Here is a 16,985-nt window from a genome sequence, read left to right on the forward strand (position 1 = left end):
TGGAGGAAGAATGGGATAAAAATGGAGTAAATATGAAAGCAGTAAAAAGGCTAGAGAATTCCCATCTCTGGTATGTTTGATTGAGTCTCTGTGCTAGGCGTAACCCATCTGAACTGATGGAGCGGAGACTCATGTAAACATACCCCAAGCTGCCACTGACTTGAAGGGTGACTCTACTGTGTCTTGAATGATGTTATGGACCCAATCTTGTCCTATGCAAAGATGGAGGAGAATTATGCAATCTTGGCAGAATGTAATCGGCACAACAGTAACTCATGAAGGGGTGCAGCAGGCAACACACCCTTTGAGAATCTTGCATTTTCTTTTGGCAGCTTAGCATTTATGCTGTCACACAGAGTTAATCCTCAGCGTCTTCAGGAAGGGCTGGGAGAGAGCCTCTGCCATTCAGTGTAGGAAATACTGAGCTATATGCACCCCAGCAATCTGGCTCATTCAGTGGCAGCCTCCTTTGTTCCTGTGTTTTGTTTGTTGAATTCTTTGGTGGTTTGTTTGGCCTCTGAAATCTTTTCCTTTTCCTTTTCTGGGTCATCGGTTCCTCAGTCTGCTGCACAAGCTGTCCACCAAGTTCTGGCAACTGTAGCTACCAATCAAGTGAGCCAGGTATCACCCGTCCCTTGAAACTTCTCTTTCTTCCATCATCATGGTCCTTTAATAAATCAACATATGTAAGCCATTTTCCTTTCTTTCCAAGTGGTTTGAACAGTACTGCTTCATGTGGTGAGAGCCACCACGGGGTCTTTTGTTCCAATAAGTCTTTATATCTCTCCCATACTCTCATTAATGATTTCCTGATTATATGGTTGTAAAAGCTTCTATGAACCTTCCCTTTCCCTTACCATAAGTATGCGTGCCAGCCAAATCTGTTGTCATGTCCTTCTAGTTCTAATGCCTCTTGCTTATCCAATCTCATCCAATCCCTGATCCATACCAAACAAGCAGATTCATAATACAATTTAAGGTCTGGGAGGGCAAACTCGCCTCTGTCTTTTACGTCTGTAAGTATTTTAGGTTTTATCCTTGGCCTTTTGCCCCCCCCCCCCCCCGATAAATTTTGAAATCTCTTTCTGCCATTTTTTAAAACATTCATCTTTCAGGATGACTGGTATTGATTGAAAAAGAAATAGTGTTTTTGGCAATACATTCATTTTAATTGCTGATATTTTTTCTAACAATAAGAGATTCATTCTACTCCATATTTCTAGATTGCCTTTTACCTCAAGCCAATTTTTTTCATAGTTATTTTTAAATAGGTTTATATTTCTTGATGTTAACCAAATCCCTAAATATTTAACCTTTTTATGGACTTCAATCTCAATGTTTTGTTCTAACTCGGTTCTTTCTTCTTCCTTCATGTTTTTAACTAATAATTTAGTTTTATTCCTATTTAGCTTAAATCCTGTTTAGCTTAAACCCCTTGCGCCTCACTGTTGGATGGGATCACGCTGACCGGCGGCTGGGCCATTTGGGTTTCCGTCTGCTCTTCCTCCGACCCGGAACCCACACTGTCTTCAGTAGAGCTGTGCTGAGGCCGCCGTTCCTGAAAGGCACTAGGAATACCTACAACCTGTGAGATGGAATTGTTGCTGGCCCCTTTAGCGGGCGCCTTCCCTTTGCCGGGACCCTTTGCCGGTGCCTTACCTTTACCAGCGCCTTGGATTGCTTGCTTAGAAATAGCTGACTGGGCGCGGGTATTAGGGCGGCCCACTGTTGCGGTTTCGGACTGGGCGCTGACCGCTGCTGCTGCTGCGGTACTCTGCTGCCCCTGATTACTAGGAGTAGTATCGGGAATTACCACCTGAGATAGTTCTGGGGCTGGGAGTGCGAGAGCCCTTGGCCTACACTGTCTATAAAATGTTTCGAAGGCCATAAAAAATTGAGCAAAGGCCTGGGGGTCACAGGGCATGGATGGTAATTGGGAGCTCCCATTACCTGTGGAAGATGCCATCTGATTACCCGAGGAGGATGCCTGCTGGTCACCACCAGAAGCCATTCCGAACTAAGAACTACACCAAGGAAATCTCCGAATTATTTGCAAAGTCCTAGCTCGGTATTGCCCACACTGGAAATGCACCAAAGAAATCTCCAAATTATTTGCCAAGTACTAGCTCAGTATTGCCCACGATGATGAAAATGCGCAAGCGCTAGCACCTGCTCAGGATGAGCCACGCAGCTTAAAAGTTGCACCAGTTCAGTATTATCGACGCTGGCTTAGCTCTAACCTAAATCTAGAACAGCTAGTTCAGTATAATCTAAGACTTTCAGCGCAGCGCCACAAGCCTGGGTTGGTATTTCCTACTAGCCACCAGCCGTTAAAGGCTCTGGCTAAACAGCAGAAATTAGGCACTTAATTTACTTAATTTTATCTATATCTATATCTATATCTATATCTATATCTATATCTATATCTATATCTATATCTATATCTATATCTATATCTATATCTATATATAGTTTTTATTTATTTATTTATTTTATTAGTACTATTAATATTATATTTATTTATTTATTATTTTTTATTATATATATTTATTTATATTTATTTATTCTTTTTATTTTATTTTATAACAGTCAAAGATATTAACAAGGAGTTTCCTCTGCCCTAGGCACTGAGCCCAGCAGAAGATTTTAAGCACTCAGCACTTTGGCCCCAACAGAATAATAACCATGTAAAATAAAAGCAATTAAATCAGACAGCCGTCTGTTATGTGGGGCTAGATATGTTTGAAGTATCCTGCCAGAGACCCGCGCCTCACTCAAAAATGGCCACCCTGGCTTCCGCATGTGGCCAAGATGGCGCTGGCAAACTGCCCACACTCTGCCCTTTTCCAAGATGGCGTCCCGCGCTGTTGTTGTTGTTTAGTCGTTTAGTCGTGTCCGACTCTTCGTGACCCCATGGACCAGAGCATGCCAGGCACTTCTGTCCTCCACTGCCTCCCGCAGTTTGATCAAACTCATGCTGGTAGCTTTGAGAACACTGTCCAACCATCTCATCCTCTGTCGTCCCCTTCTCCTTGTGCCCTCCATCTTTCCCAACATCAGGGTCTTTTCCCAGGGAGTCTTCTCTTCTCATGAGGTGGCCAAAGTATTGGAGCCTCAGCTTCACGATCTGTCCTTCCAGTGAGCACTCAGGGCTGATTTCCTTAAGAATGGATAGGTTTGATCTTCTTGCAGTCCATGGGACTCTCTAGGGTCTCCTCCAGCACCATAATTCAAAAGCATCAATTCTTCGGCGATCAGCCTTCTTTATGGTCCAGCTCTCACTTCCATACATCACTACTGGGAAAACCATAGCTTTAACTATACGGACCTTTGTTGGCAAGGTGATGTCTCTACTTTTTAAGATGCTGTCTAGGTTTGTCATTGCTTTTCTCCCAAGAAGCAGGCGTCTTTTAATTTCGTGACTGCTGTCACCATCTGCAGTGATCATGGAGCCCAAGAAAGTAAAATCTCTCACTGCCTCCATTTCTTCCCCTTCTATTTGCCAGGAGGTGATGGGACCAGTGGCCATGATCTTCGTTTTTTTGATGTTGAGCTTCAGACCATATTTTGCGCTTTCCACTTTCACCCTCAATAAAAGGTTCTTTAATTCCTCCTCACTTTCTGCCATCAGGGTTGTGTCATCTGCATATCTGAGGTTGTTGATATTTCTTCCGGCAATCTTAATTCCGGCTTCGGATTCATCCAGTCCAGCCTTTCGCATGATGAATTCTGCATATAAGTTAAATAAGCAGGGAGACATTATACAGCCTTGTCGTACTCCTTTCCCAATTTTGAACCAATCAGTTGTTCCATATCCAGTTCTAACTGTAGCTTCTTGTCTCACATAGAGATTTCTCAGGAGACAGATGAGGTGATCAGGCACTCCCATTTCTTTAAGAACTTGCAATAGTTTGCTGTGGTCGACACAGTCAAAGGCTTTTGCATAGTCAATGAAGCAGAAGTAGATGTCTTTCTGGAACTCTCTAGCTTTCTCCATAATCCAGCGCATGTTTGCAATTTGGTCTCTGGTTCCTCTGCCTCTTCTATTTTATTTTATTTTTAATAATTTTTTATTGATTTTCCAACATATAATATAACACAATACAACTAACAACTAACAACACTGCCAGTCATCTCAGCCAGTCCCATATAGTCTATCACCTTCGTCTGCCACTCTTCCAGCTTGGGTAGTTCTTGTGTCTTCCAATACTTTGCTAAAAGAACTCTTGCTGCTGTTGTAGCATACATAAAGAACGTCCTATCTTTCCTTGTCACCAATTGGCCCACCATGCCCAGGAGAAAGGCCTCTGGTTTCTTGTGAAAGGTACACTTAAGTACCTTCTTAATTTCATTATAGATCATTTCCCAGAAGGCCTTGATCCTTGGGCACGTCCACCAAAGGTGGTAGAAAGTACCTTCAGTTTCATTACATTTCCAACATTTATTATTGAGCGTATGATAGATTTTTGCAAGCTTGACTGGGGTCATGTACCACCTATAAATCATTTTCATAATGTTCTCCCTTAAGGCATTACATGCCGTAAACTTTATACCGGTAGTCCATAACTGTTCCCAGTCAGCAAACATAATGTCATGACCAATGTCTTGTGCCCATTTAATCATAGCTGATTTAACCATCTCATCCTATGTATTCCATTTCAACAGCAAGTTATACATTCTTGACAGATTCTTAGTATTGGGTTCCAACAGTTCTGTTTCTAGTTTTGATCTCTCCACCTGGAAGCCAGTTTTCCTGTCCTGTTCTGAAAACTTCATTTATCTGGTAATAATGAAGTCAGTCTCTTACTTTTGACTTCAGTTTCTCATAGCTCTGCAATTTCACTTTTCCCTCCTCATGTTCTATAATTTCCCAATATTTTGGCCATTTAGATTCCATATTAAGTTTTTTCACTTCCTTAGCTTCCATTGGTGACAACCACCTAGGGGTTTTGTTTTCCAACAAATCTTTATACTGAATCCAAACATTATATAGTGCTTTCCTGACAATATGGTTTTTGAAACCTTGGTGGATTTTAACCTTGTCATACCATATATATGCATGCCAACCAAACCTATTATTGAACCCTTCCAGATCCAAAATGTCTGTGTTTTCAAGAAGCAGCCAGTTTTTCAGCCAGCAAAAAGCCGCTGATTCATAATACAATTTTAAGTCCGGCAGGGCAAACCCCCCTCTTTCTTTTGCATCAGTTAATATCTTAAATTTTATTCTGGGCTTTTTGCCCTGCCAGACAAATCTAGATATGTCTTTCTGCCACCTCTTGAAACAATCCATTTTATCCACAATCTGCAATGTTTGAAACAAAAACAACATTCTCGGCAAAACATTCATCTTAATAACAGCAATTCGGCCTAACAAGGAAAGTCTCAAATTTCACCATATTTCTAAATCTTTCTTAACTTCTGTCCAACATTTCTCATAATTGTCTTTAAATAAGTTCACATTCTTAGATGTCAAATTAATCCCCAGGTATTTCACTTTCTTTGCTACCATTAAACCAGTTTCACTATGAAACTTCTCTCTTTCAGCAACTGTTAGATTTTTATCCAGTACTTTTGTTTTCTGTTTATTCAACTTAAAACCTGCTACTTGACCAAATACTTGTATTAGCTCTAAAACTCTTTTCGTACTAGTGTCTGGCTCTTGTAAAGTTAATACTATATCATCTGCAAACGCTCTCAATTTGTATTGTTTAGCTCCGACCTGAATCCCTTTAACCAGCTGGTCCCCTCTGATCATGTTTAATAAAACCTCCAAGACAGATATAAAAAGTAATGGGGATATTGGGCACCCCTGTCGTGTCCCTTTTTCAATAGCAAATTCTTCAGTAACCACATTATTTACAATCAATTTTGCTTTTTGTTCAGAATAAATTGCACCTATACCATTCTCAAAACCTTGGCCTACCCCCATCCCTTCAAGATTCTTTTTCATAAAGCTCCAAGAGATATTGTCAAAGGCTTTCTCCACAAATATTAATACTGCCTTAGTATTAATATTGGCTTCTAGTAATTCCATAATATCTATTATGTTTCTCACATTGTCAGATAAATGTCTTCCTGGAAGAAAGCCCGCCTGGTCTTTATGAATCTCTCCCACCAAAACTCTTTTCAATCTTTTTGCCAAAATGTCTGCAAAAATTTTGTAATCCACATTAAGTAATGATATAGGGCGGTAGTTCTTAATCTGATTCTTCTCAGTCTCTGATTTTGGTATAAGTGTAATATACGCTTCTTTCCACGATTCGGGTGCCTTCTTCCCCTCTAAAATTTCATTACAGACCTCCTTCAACGGTTGTATAAGCCATTCTTTCAAAGCTTTGTAATATCTGGAGGTCAATCCATCTGGTCCTGGAGATTTTCCCAATTGCATATTTTGAATGGCTCCCTCAATTTCTTGCTCAGTTATCTTCTGATTCAAAATCACTTTACTTTGTTCAGAAATTTTTTGTAATCCATATTTTTTAAGAAATTCTTCTATCTCTTTTTCATTCACCGGCCCTTGTGCATAAAGCCTCCTGAAATAACTCTGAAAACAGTTTCTAATCTCATTTGGTTTATAAATGTTCTTTCCTTCAACTTCTAGGCTTGTAACCATATTCAGTTTTTGTCTCTTCTTCAATTGCCATGCCAGAAGTTTCCCACATTTGTCTGCCGATTCAAATGTCTTTTGTCTCATTTGTTTTATTTTCCATTCTATCTCCTGATTCATCAGTTCCATATATTGCCTCTGGTAAAACTTGATTTCTCTCAAAATTTCATGTGACTTTGGCTTAGATCTCAGTTTTTTTTCTCCTTCTTTTATCCTTTCCAAAATCTTTTCCTTCTTCTCATTCTGTCTCTTCCTTTTTATAGCATTCTGTTGTATTAAAAAACCTCGCATGACGGCTTTACTTGCGTCCCAAATTACTCTTTTCTCCACCTCTGTTCTCAGATTTATCTCAAAATAGTCCTTCGCCGCTTTCTGGGCCTTTTTGTACACCTCTTCATCTCTAAATAGGGAGTCATTCATCCTCCATCTGAAGGAACCAGCTGTTGTTAGGTTCATCTCCATCTTTACAGTGTTATGGTCGGAGCAAGTCTTTGGGCAGATTTCCACTTTCTTTATCTTTGGTGCCATCCCACTAGTTACCCATATTTGGTCAATTCTGGTCCAAGTCATTTTTGCTTCAGAGAAGAAAGTTCCCTCCCTCTCAAGAGGGTTCCTTGTTCTCCAAATGTCAATCAGGTTCATGTTATCTGTCATTTCAAAAAAAGTCTTTGGTAGTCTCCCATCCTTGGAGACTACCTGTCTTTGTGCTTTATCCATATTTGTAGAGACCACTCCATTCATATCTCCCATCAAAATTACATTATAATCCAGATAGTCCATTAATGTCTCATGCAGTTTCTTAAAAAATTCTGACTTCCCTTCATTTGGAGCATAAATTCCTATTATCAATAATTTTTCTCCTTGAACTTGAATTTCAATTGTCAAATATCTTCCCTGTTCATCTTTAAAAATTCATTTAGGGGCCAACTTTTCCTTTGCGTAGATCACCACTCCTCTTTTCTTCACTTTGTCTGACGAAATAAATTCCTGTCCTAATCTTTTATTGATAAGTAATTTTCGATGTACTCTAGTCACGTGGGTTTCTTGCAAACAAATCAAGTCCAATTGTTCTTTTTTTAAAATATGAAAAACCTCACGCCTTTTTCTGGGAAGATTTAGTCCATTACAGTTCCAACTTAGAAATTGCAGAGACATCTTGTTATTTACTTAATTCTTCCCCCAACTGCTCCGAGCAATTCTTCTCCTGTTGGTGTTTTAAGCCCAAAAGATAAATTTGAGATGTCTGGTACTTCCACTAGATTTGTAGGTTCCGCCGCTTCCTTCAGAAGGTCCTCCTCGTTCCTTTCCAGAAATTGTTCTTTATCTTGCACTGTTTTTATTTTAATTTTCTTCCCTTTGTAGTTAAAAGACAGGCCTTGTGGAAACTCCCATCTGAATAGTATGTTATTCTTTCTCAGCAGAGTGACCAAGTCCTTGTAGTGAGCCCTCGCTTCCAAAATATATTTAGGAATGTCTTTGTATATCTGCACATGGGAATCTTCAATCTCCAAAGTTCTTTGAAAATGTAAATTTAGTATTTTATCCCTCTCCTCCTGAGATCTTAAAGTTATCAAACAGTCTCTTGGGCTCTTTCTGTTTTGTCTCCTGCCCAGTCTAAAAGCAGTTACTATCTTGAATTCCTCCTCTTTCAAATTATCCTGCCAAAATTCCAAAAACTCTTTTGTAAGAAAGTCTATCAAGTTATCCTTTTCACTTTCTGGAATCAGTCTCAGTCTCAAATTCCTATTTTTTCTCTGTAGTTCCAGTAAAGACAGGGCCGCTTCATGTTCCTCCAGCTTTTTGCAGACTGGTACTAACTTTTCCTGTGTAGTTTCTGCAGAAGTTTTTGCCTCTTCAGCAATCTTTCTAGTTACCTCATTTTCTTGAACTAATTTATTTATTGTCTCTGTATTTAAATCTAATTTTGTTGACAGCTCTGTCAGCTGTTTGGAGTTCTCTGTGCTCTGCTTTGTGAGAGCATCCAAAGCCTCGTTTATTTTAACTAGTGCCTGTGTCACTGGCTCCATAGATAAAGTTGTAACTGCGCCTGCTGCAGCTGGACTTGATATTGAGCCCCTTTTTTTCTGAGCAGCTTTACTTTTAGCTCTTGTTGTTATCTCTTCTGCTGGGCCACTCATGTCCCAAGGTCTTTCCCACGGGAATTACTTTCAAATGGAAAACTCCACCAGCCTGTTCTTTACAGTGAAAATAATAACTATTTCCCTACAACCCTCTAGAGGGAGCAGTCCAAAGTTCAAGATACAAAGAAACAAGGATTCCCTTCAAAAGTAGCAACCAATTTTCCAATATATTTCCAATAATAATACTGTCAATTTGTAACTTTCCAGAGTCCCAAACTTGTAGCAAATAAAGTCCTTACTTTGTAATAAAAAGGCAAAGCACCAACTTTGTAGCAAGTCTCTTGCCACTTCTAAATCCAGCTTGCACTTCTGGGAGTTCTCGGTCCACATACTGCTTAAGCCTGCCTTGTAGAATTTTAAGCATAACCTTGCTAGCGTGTGAAATGAGTGCAATTGTGCGGTAGTTGGAGCATTCTTTGGCACTGCCCTTCTTTGGGATTGGGATGTAGACTGATCTTCTCCAATCCTCTGGCCACTGCTGAGTTTTCCAAACTTGCTGGCATATTGAGTGTAGCACCTTAACAGCATCATCTTTTAAAATTTTAAATAGTTCAGCTGGAATACCATCACTTCCACTGGCCTTGTTATTTGCAGTGCTTTCTAAGGCCCATTTGACTTCACTCTCCTGGATGTCTGGCTCAAGGTCAGCAATCACACTGCCTGGGGTGTACGAGACATCCATATCTTTCTGGTATAATTCCTCTGTGTATTCTTTCCACCTCTTCTTGATGTCTTCTGCTTCTGTTAGGTCCTTACCACTTTTGTCCTTTATTATAGTAATCTTTGTACGAAATGTTCCTTTCATATTTCCAATTTTCTTGAACAGATCTCTGGTTCTTCCCATTCTGTTGTTTTCCTCTATTTCTTTGCATTGCTCGTTTAAGAAGGCCTTCTTGTCTCTCCTTGCTATTCTTTGGAAATCTGCATTCAATTTCCTGTATCTTTCACTATCTCCGTCACATTTTGCTTGCCTTCTCTCCCCCGCTATTTGTAAGGCCTCGTTGGACAGCCACTTTGCTTTCTTGCATTTCTTTTTCATTGGGATGGTTTTAGTTGCTGCCTCCTGTATAATGTTGCGAGCCTCCACCCATAGTTCTTCAGGCACTCTGTCCAGCAAATCTAAATCCTTAAACCTGTTCCTCACTTCCACTGCGTATTCATAAGGGATTTGGTTTAGATTGTATCTTACCGGCCCAGTGGTTTTTCCTACTTTCTTCAGTTTAAGCTTGAATTTTGCTATAAGAAGCTGATGATCTGAGCCACAGTCAGCTCCAGGTCTTGTTTTTGCTGACTGTATAGAGCTTCTCCATCTATGGCTGCAGAGAATATAATCAATCTGATTTCGATGTTGCCCATCTGGTGATGTCCATGTGTAGAGTCGTCTCTTGTGTTGTTGGAAAAGCGTGTTTGTGATGACCAGCTTGTTCTCTTGACAGAACTCTATTAGCCTTTGCCCTGCTTTGTTTTGAACTCCAAGGCCAAACTTGCCAGTTGTTCCTTTTATCTCTTGACTCCCTACTTTAGCATTCCAATCCCCTATAATGAGAAGATCCTCTCTGCTCACTGGTTCTGTCTCAGGACTCTTAGGAGAACCAGTTCCAACAGTAAACAGTGGTTCATCCTTCACCTGTGAAGGTCTATCCATTGTGTGAGATTTCCTCTCAATGACTGTGACAACTGAGCTCTCTGAGCTATCACTGTCACTCTCAGTACCACTGTACTCTGTGAAATCTTCATCATCATCTGAATCGTCCTCTGTGGGAAATGTGTGTTCTATCACTCTCTCCTTTTCAGGAGCACTCTCTAGAAATTTTGTGAGAATCACCTGACCAGATTCAGACAAAATTACTCTGTAGAGACCCTTTTCATACCCCACAAAAATGCCTCTGGCATTCTTTACTCCACCTGGAGCTTCTGTCCTCACATGAGACCCAAAAACCTTGAAATGGGCAACAGAAGGTTTTCTCTGGAACAGTTTCTCAAAAGGAGAACTTCCCAACTCTTTTGAAACCTTTCTCACCCACGCATGACAAAACGACATGAGTGACTCCGCCCAAAACTCATGTGGCAGATGTGAACTAAACAATTGCGCATTCATCCCCTTTTGCAATTCTTTGTTCAACCGTACACAGACACCCCTGTTCCACGCTTCCGCTGAAACAGCAACCTTGTGTCTTATCCCCTTCTTGTGCAGGAACCTCTGGAAATCCTGTAAAAGAAAAATCTGCTTCTCATCTGTGAAAAAACAATCAATGTTAGCATCATGCATATCTTTAACCTTGTCACAAAACTCCTGAAACCTTTCCAAGGCTTCCTGTGGCCTTTTTAACACATAAACCCAGACAAAGTTAGAGAAATGATCCACACACACAAGATAAAATCTTGCATTGCCTCTAGATGGTTCTAGAGGACCAATCACATCAGCATACACCCGCTGAAATGCTCTGTTGACTCCGGTCTTCTTCTTGCTCACACCTGCAAGAGAAACTAGGTTAGACACAGATGAATTACATTCCATGTAATCACTTTGTGCAAAAGTCAACAAATATAGTCCATCCTTCTCTCTGGCCGAAAGAAATAACTCTCCATCTTTGTAAATTTCGCAGCTCTCAGCATCGTAGGACAATCTCAGTCCTTTCTTTGCAATCTGCGAAACACTCAGCAGATTGAACTTCAATTCAGGAACCAAGTAAACATTGTGTATAGTCAGGTTCAGACTCTTAAGATACACAGTTCCAACCCCGGTCGCTTCCAGCTTCTGACCGTTGGCTTGTTCCACAGCGAAGCTTTGCTTCTTAAACGTCGAAAAGAGTCCTCTGTGCGGGGACATATGAAAATTACAGCCCGTATCGATTACAAAAGAGTGTCCAACATCTGGCTTGGTTCCTTTCGCCATCAGGGCCTTTGCAGGTTTCACCGAAGACTTGGTCTGACCTTTGCCTGCTGCCTCAGGCTTTGTTGAGCGGCCCTTCGCTCCTTTCGGCTGGCGTGGCTTCTTGCAGCTCCGCTGAAGATGCCCAGCCTGTCCGCAATTGTAGCATCGGACAATGTTCAAAGCTACAGCATCCTCTCCAGTAGCTACATCAGTGGGGGAATTAGAACTCCGTTCTTCCCTCCCCCTGTCCTTCACCTCCAGTGCAGCAAGCCTGTCGTGTTCATTCAAAACAACGGCAGTCACCCTCTCCGTGGTCAATTCGTTCGCCGGAAGGGAACCCAGCTGACTGGCAACCGTTTTGTAAGTCCGATTTAAGCTGTTTATCATCATGAAGCAGAACACTTCCTCCTGCAGACGGAAATTGCGTTCCACCATCTGTTGGCGCAGATATTTCATTTCCGTGAGGTGCGCTTGAACATCTCCATCAGGCGCAAGCCTCAGATTGGTCAGCTTCTCAAAATACAACAACGCTGAAGAGCCAGCATCTCTCTGGTGTGTTCTACGCAGCGTTTCCCAAATCTCACGCGCATATTCCAAATCCTGAATATGCACAAGTTGATCATCCGAGACACACAGAATTATAGCCGTCCTGGCCTTCACATTCTGTGATTCCCAACCTCGGGTTGGTGCTTGAGGGATGGGGTTCTCAATTACCCCAAAAAGCCTCTGATTCTGCAGCAGGGCCTTCATCTTTACAGAACAAGATGAATAATTGTCATTATTCAGGGGAGGCGGGTAAGGCAAGGCTCCCCCCTTCTTGGGATCCATTTTGAATCCAAGTCTCAGCTCTTCACCCTCGAGCTAGTAAAATCCCAAAAGCTCCTTTTGAGCTGTCTTTCTGCCTCTCTCTCAGGCAGGCAATCTCCAAGCTGTCTCACAGTCAAAACAACTTTCGCTTTCCCGGCTCTGACTGAGCCAGCCCCAGGTGTCAGTAGTTTTCCTCTGTCCTGACTGTCGTTGCTTAGCAACTGTGCATACCTCTTCGTTATCTCACCGCAAATATGCCTGGTATGCAAGGCTAGGCTCTCAGAGCTGTTTTTCCAAACGCAGCTCTCTCGTGAACCAGAGAATAAATCAATCTGCATTCACACTTTTAGCCCGATATTCAGCATACCTTTTTGAGGCTCCGTTGCTTGGAAAACACCCCCTCTTGGTGTCCAGTTGTCTGTTCAGCTGATCAGACGTTATCTTCTTTCCTTGGTGCAGAGGATGGCACACGATCCATCAACCTCTCACCTCTCATGCTGATTCCCATGGATCAGATAACCAGCAGCGTCTGCTACCATATGTTGAATCTCAAGCCTTGTCAGAGGAATTTGGCACTCTCCAGGTGCCCGGCTTTGATTCCATGTTGACCTCCCCGTCAGCGACTCCCGGCAAGACAAGGCGAGGTCTCTATCGGCCGATTCTCCTCAACGTGAGAAGAACACAACCATCCCTCCTCCCTCACTCCCAGGGAGGGGAGAGAGACAGACAGAAATGTATTTACATGCCTTTATTTCTGTCCTTCCAGTAGTGCAGAGAAATCATGTCTGCCCTCTCTCACATCAGCAGCCAGAGAGAGAATAACTCCACCCATGTACTTCCAGTACAGGGTCATGTGACACTCTGAGCTAACATCCGGTGCTCAGAGCACATAATAGACTGTCCCTGGTTCCCACGGTACAGTCCCAAAACATCAACATCCTGTTTGGCTTTCCAGCCACCTGGAGCACTCAGCAGCATTGCTCCTTTTTCGTAACACATCCTTCTTTGGTGTCACTTCTATAAGGTCTTGTAAGTCTTCATAGAATTGGTCAATTTCAGTTTCTTCAGCACCAGTAGTTGGTGCATAAACTTGGATTACTGTGATGTTAAAAGGTCTGCCTTGGATTCGTATCGAGATCATTCTATCATTTTTGAGATTGCATCCCAGTACAGCTTTCGCCACTCTTTTGTTGACTATGAGGGCCACTCCATTTCTTTTACGGGTTTCTTGCCCACAGTAGTAGATATGATAGTCATCCGAACTGAATTCGCCCATTCCCGTCCATTTCAGTTCACTGATTCCCAGGATGTCAATATTTATTCTTGCCATCTCATTTTTGACCACATCCAACTTACCCAGGTTCATGGTTCTTACATTCCAGGTTCCTATGCAATATTTTTCTTTACAGCATTGGACTTTCCTTTCGCTTCCATGCATATCCGCGACTGAGCGTCCTTTCGGCTTTGGCCCAGCTGCTTCATCAGCTCTGGATCTACTTGTACTTGTCCTCCACTCTTCCCCAGTAGCATGTTGGACGCCTTCCGACCTGAGGGGCTCATCCTCCAGCATCATAACTTTTATACATATATATTTTTTTAAAAATAAATTTTTTATTAATTTTCCAACATATATCAAAACACAACACAACTGACAATACACAAACAAACAAACATACAAACACGTATAATTTCATAACCTCCTTTTCTTAAACCTTATTTCAATGACTTCCCCATACCTCCCTTTTCTGCATCCCTGTTTTAAACTTTTCCAGCAACCCCTAATTTCAATTACTTATAATTCACTTTCTTTAATCCTTTTTCTCTTACCCAATTATTTGTCACTGCAATTCTGTTTTACATTACCCATAACATTTTAGCACTCATTAATTTTACAACAGTTCTTAAGATAAGTTTTGAATTTCTTCCAATCTTCTTCCACCGTCTCTGTTCCTTGGTCACGGATTCTGCCAGTCATCTCAGCCAGTCCCATATAGTCTATCACCTTCGTCTGCCACTCTTCCAGCTTGGGTAGTTCTTGTGTCTTCCAATACTTTGCTAAAAGAACTCTTGCTGCTGTTGTAGCATACATAAAGAACGTCCTATCTTTCCTTGACACCAATTGGCCTACCATGCCCAGGAGAAAGGCTTCTGGTTTCTTATGAAAGGTACACTTAAGTACCTTTTTGATTTCATTAGAGATCATTTCCCAGAAGGCCTTGATCCTTGGGCATGTCCACCAAAGGTGAAAGAATGTACCTTCAGTCTCTTTACATTTCCAACACTTATTATCAGACAAGTGGTAAATTTTTGCTAGCTTGACTGGAGTCATGTACCGCCTATAAATCATTTTCATAATATTTTCTTTTAAGGCATTACATGCCGTAAATTTTATACTGGTGGTCCACAACCGTTCCCAGTCCTCAAACATAATGTTATGACCAATATCTTATGCCCACTTGATCATAGCTGATTTAACTACTTCATCCTGTGTATTCCATTCCAACAGCAAGTTATACATTTTTGACAAGTTCTTAGTTTTGGATTCTAACAATTCTGTCTCCAGTTTTGATTTTTCCACCTGGAAACCAATTTTCCTGTCTAACTTAAAAACCTCCATTATTTGATAATAATGGAGCCAGTCTCGCACTTTATCTTTCAATTTCTCATAACTCTGCAATTTCATTATCTCCCCTTCTTGTTCCAAAATTTCCCAATATTTCGGCCATTTAGACTCCATATTAAGTTTTTTCACGGCCTTTGCCTCCATTGGGGACAACCACCTGGGAGTTTTGTTCTCCAGCAAGTCTTTATACCTAATCCAGACATTGTACAATGCTTTCCTGACAATATGGTTTTTAAAAGCTTTATGAGCTTTAACCTTGTCGTACCACAAATATGCATGCCACCCAAAAGTATTATTGAACACTTCTAGATCCAAAATATCTGTGTTCTCCAGAAGTAGCCAGTCTTTCAACCAGCAGAAAGCCGCTGATTCATAATAAAGTTTAAAATCTGGCAGGGCAAATCCCCCCCTTTCTTTTGCATCAGTTAATATCTTAAATTTTATCCTGGGCTTCTTGCCCTGCCAGACAAATTTAGAAATATCTTTCTGCCACTTCTTGAAACAGTCCATCTTATCAACAATTTGCAATGTTTGGAACAAAAATAACATTCTAGGCAATACATTCATCTTTATAACTGCAATTCGACCCAACAAGGAAAGCTTCAATTTTGACCAAATTTCTAAATCTTTTTTTACCTCTGTCCAGCATTTTTCATAATTATCTTTAAATAAATTCACATTTTTAGCTGTCATATTAATCCCCAAATATTTCGCTTTCTTAACCACAGTTAAACCTGTCTCATTCTGAAACCTCTCCATTTCCATAGGTGTTAATTTTTTCTCCAATACCTTAGTTTTAGATTTGTTCAATTTAAATCCTGCAACTTGGCCAAAATCTTGAATTAGTTCTAAAACACTTTTGGTACTAGATTCTGGCTCTTGTAACGTAAATACCAAATCATCTGCAAATGCTCTCAATTTGTATTGTTTAGCTCCGACCTGTACCCCTTTAACCAACTGATCCCTTCTGATCATATTCAGCAAAACCTCCAGGACTGATATAAAAAGTAATGGGGAGATTGGGCACCCCTGACGTGTCCCTTTTTCTATCTTAAACTCTTCCGTAACCACATTATTTACAATTAACTTTGCTTTCTGCTCTGAGTATATTGCACCTATACCGTTTTCAAATCCTTGGCCTACCCCCATCCCCTGGAGATTCTTCTTCATAAAACTCCAAGAAATATTGTCAAAGGCTTTCTCCGCGTCCACAAATATCAAAACTGCTTTAGTATTTATGTTCACTTCTAGCTTTTCCAAAATGTCAATTATATTCCTTACATTGTCTGACATATGTCTTCTCGGGAGAAAGCCCGCTTGGTCCCTATGAATCTCCTCCATCAAAACTTTTTTCAATCTCTTAGCCAAAATATCAGCAAAGATTTTATAATCCACATTTAGTAACGAGATAGGGCGGTAGTTCTTAAGTTGATTCTTTTCAGTCTCAGTCTTCGGTATAAGTGTAATATAAGCTTCTTTCCACATTTCTGGTGCCCTTTTCCCCTCCAAAATTTCATTGCAAACTTCCTTCATAGGTTGTAGTAGCCACTCCTTCAACATTTTATAGTATCTGGAAGTAAGCCCGTCCGGTCCCGGGGACTTGCCCAGTTGCATGTTTTGAATGGCACCTTCTATTTCCTGTTCAGTTATTTTCTGATTCAAACCTATTTTACTTTCATAAGAAATTTTTTGTAATCCAAAAGTCTTAAGAAATTTGTCTATGTCCATCTCTTTCTGCGGCCCTTGTGTGTATAATTGTTTAAAATATCTCTGGAAGCAATTTCTAATCTCATTTGGCTTATATATGTTCTTTCCTTCCACTTCTAAATTTGTAACCGTATTTAATTTTTGTCTTTTCCTCATTTGCCAAGCCAATAGTTTACCACATTTGTCTGCTGATTCAAATGTCTTTTGTCTCATTTGTTTAAT

The sequence above is a fragment of the Podarcis filfolensis genome, assembly GCF_964270895.1.
Source record: "Podarcis filfolensis genome assembly, chromosome: W".
In the NCBI taxonomy this organism is placed as follows: domain Eukaryota; kingdom Metazoa; phylum Chordata; class Lepidosauria; order Squamata; family Lacertidae; genus Podarcis; species Podarcis filfolensis.